At 32.3% G+C, this 3,447-nt stretch overlaps 1 long non-coding RNA gene across 1 annotated transcript in view; it reads right to left on the reverse strand.

Moving 5' to 3' along the window:
• Positions 1-3,012: 3,012 nt before the first annotated feature.
• Positions 3,013-3,447, reverse strand: part of LOC140920992 (uncharacterized) — an 8,675-nt gene continuing 8,240 nt past the window's right edge. The window contains exon 3 of the long non-coding RNA XR_012163809.1: positions 3,013-3,257. This is a non-coding gene — a long non-coding RNA (uncharacterized lncRNA). The remainder of the gene's footprint in view (positions 3,258-3,447) is intronic.

Here is a 3,447-nt window from a genome sequence, read left to right on the forward strand (position 1 = left end):
CTCTTTAAGAGATGAAATTTGTTTCTTTTGAGTTGACACTATTTTGAACAGATTTTTACATTCCATAAGTAATTCTTTAATTGCATTTTGAGCATCATTATACTCAATAAATAATTCACTATAGTATCATTATTATGAGAAGAGTCTTTGTTACTAACCTCTTCTTCTTCGTTGGATTGGTGTGATGCCATCAATGCAACATTTGCACATTTGTCACTTTTCGACTCCGAAGATGAACTGACTTCATTGTCCTCCCATGCTATATAGGCCTTTTAGGATTCTTTCTTCTTGTGAGCACTTTTCTTAATATTTGAGCACTCTGCTTTTACGTGTCATTGCTTGCCACACTCAAAACAAGTGAAGTTTTGATTCGAAGTGGAAACATCCTTCTCCCTGAAAGTTTTTCTTTTCTTTCCAATTTTATAAGTTTTTTCATTTTGAAGGAACTTAGCAAATTTCTTTACAAGGGAGGTGATGTTCTCATCTTCATCAAAATTCTCATAATCGATTTTCTCTTTTGACTCCGCTTTTAAGGCAATGCTCTTTGGCTTGTTTTCTTGAATTTCATTTTGTTCTAGCCCTTCAAGTTGAATTTCATGTTCTTGAAGTTTTCCAAAAAGTGCAGAAAGAGACATCTTTGATAGGCTTTTCTTTTCAGAAATTGCCGTTACTTTAGGTTGTCATGCCCTTGTTAATGATCTCAGAACTTTAAGGTTCAATTCATCATTAGTGAATATTTTTCCAAGCGCCGTCAAGTGGTTGGTCAGATGAGAAAATCTTTTCTACAAGTCCAGAATAGATTCTCTGGGCTGCATTCGAAACAATTCATATTCTTGAGATAATGTGTTGAGTTTGGAACGTTTTACCTCAATAGTTCTTTCATGTGTTACTTCAAGTGTGTCCCAGATTTCTTTAGCCGTTTTGCAATGTGACACACGAAAGAATTCATCGATTCCAAGTACTGATTGTAACATATTTTTGGCCTTCTTAAAAAATAACACTTTCCTCTTGTCACCATTTGTCCATGAAGCTTTAATTTTTTATTTTTCTTCATTGTCAATGACTGTTTTTGGAACATAGGGACCATTTTCTACTGCATTCCAAATATCATCTCCTTGTGCTTCAAGATATGCTTGCATGCGTATCTTCCAAAAGTCATAGTGTTCACCAACGAAGCATGGTGGTTTATTGCCACTACCACCATCTCTAAAAAATGGTTGTGCGGAAGCCATTAATAAGGATCGAGGAGCAAATTACCGGAACCTGCTCTGATACCAATTGTAAGAACAGAAGTGCGCCTAAGAGTGGGAGTGAATTAGGTGTTTAGAAATTTTCTTGTTTTTAGAGATTTAGTGTTTGATTTTTCTGATTTAAGATAATGTATGGAAAAGATAAATGGCAGACAAATAAAGAACACAAAAATATTATCCCGGTTCCCCTTATGACCAAGGGTACATCCAGTCCTCTTGCACACCACAAGAGATTTTCCACTATTGTTAGAATAAGTACAAGTTCCACCCTAGGACCTTTGTTACAAACTCCTAACAATCACCCTAAGATAGCACACCACTATCTTAGTTTACAAAACTTGAAGAAAGAACACCACTTTCCTCAATTTACAACACTTGAATGGTTTAGCAATATTGATTTTTACTTAGATCAATATGATATAACAGTTGATGTACAATGATAACAATCCAATATAATTTCAAGTACACTAGAAACTTTTCTCAATGATATGAAAATGTAAAATCTGGACTTGAAATATAAAAGTGAAACTTTGAAAAAATCAAAATATTTTAGAAAGTTTGTTCAAAGTTTGTTTAAGGTTTTGTTGTAGGATTGGTTATGTTTGATATGAAGTTATGGTGTATTTATACTCCATAAACATCTCTTCAAATTCGTGGCCATTGATCCAAGAGGTTTGATGAAGAAATGCAATGATCCGAAACCATTTCAAAATTGAAAAATTGCATTGTTTCCAGTTGTATTCGACTACAGCTTGTGTGTAGTCGAATACACATCCTTTTAACGTTTAGTTTTATTTGAATTTTGAAGCTTGTATTTGAATACACATTCTTGTATACGAATACAGATGTTTGAATTTGGCTACTGACTTGTCTGTATTTGGCTACAACATGTTGTATTCGAATACAACATTGTATTTTGCCAAAAATATTATTTTCAAACATTATTTATATATTTTGACACTTTGAAAATCCTTTTGATGGATATGCTAAAATGAAAGGTTCTCATGTGCATTTGAAATATACGAATATTAGATTGCATCATGTACCTTTACATTATAAAACTTGTAGCATATTTGACCATAGTTGTCTTTGATGTTTGACTTCTTTTTGAGCTTGTAACTTGATCACTTTCTTTGGTCTTTGTCTTCATCAAAAACATGTATTTTAAATTTATTCTTCAATGAAATATTATTGTTCAATCAAATTATTTTTGTGTTATTAGTTCCCAAAGGAAGTTGACAATTTGATGAAATAAGTCTCTCACATTTTTAACATGTATATGAGGTTGTATTGGAGAATCAATGCACGATCATGCGGATCAATACACCGATCATAAACTAAATAGTACAAAGAATTTGGAAAGTAGAGAATATATTTGTTTTGATATTATTGAACATCATGCAGCTATGTACATACATAAAAATGGACTCAAAGATCTATTCTTTAAACATCTAAAGTTAATTGTGTGATCGATACATATGAGATCATAACTTCTAAATTCTACTTTTAGAACATGTAATCAAGTATATTGAGATATTGATTCGCATCAAACTAAAAAGTTATTATAATTCTCCCCTTAATTTACAATCAATTTGTCACGACCCAAAAATTTAATGCCGTGACCGGCGCACAAGCTATACTCCTAGCCTGGCAAGCCTATCAATTAACTTAACAATTAAACAACTAAATCGCTTTTTAACCGTTTAAAAATATATATATGCTTTTTCCCGAAATTTCGACAGAGTATCCTCTGTAACTTCAACATTCCCAAATTTTGTAAAATCCCTGTTCAGCTTTCAATCCAGTCATAATTCAAATAACGTAATCAAATTGCTTAATACACTTCTCAAAAAAAACTAAATAGACTTTCTAGACTCCAAAATAGCTGCAAATACATAGACTCAACAAATATTACAAAATGGTCCTCAATCAAAGAGGCCTACCAAAAAAAAGAAGTTTGTTGAGACTTGAATCAAACAATAGATTCCTACTCAGCTGCTTGCGAATCTGAAAAATAATAAGCAACATAAAGGGGTAAGTCACAAAGACTTAGTGAGGAGACAACAACCACCATCAATTAGAAGGGAAACACAAAAGGCACGAATAACTGTTTAATCGCTTGACAAAAATATTAAAAATCCAGTGAATAACGAAACGAAATCAAAATGAACAACCTTAAAATCATTATAAAAATCAA

Source organism: Cicer arietinum, chromosome 6 (assembly GCF_000331145.2).
Source record: "Cicer arietinum cultivar CDC Frontier isolate Library 1 chromosome 6, Cicar.CDCFrontier_v2.0, whole genome shotgun sequence".
NCBI classification, from domain to species: domain Eukaryota; kingdom Viridiplantae; phylum Streptophyta; class Magnoliopsida; order Fabales; family Fabaceae; genus Cicer; species Cicer arietinum.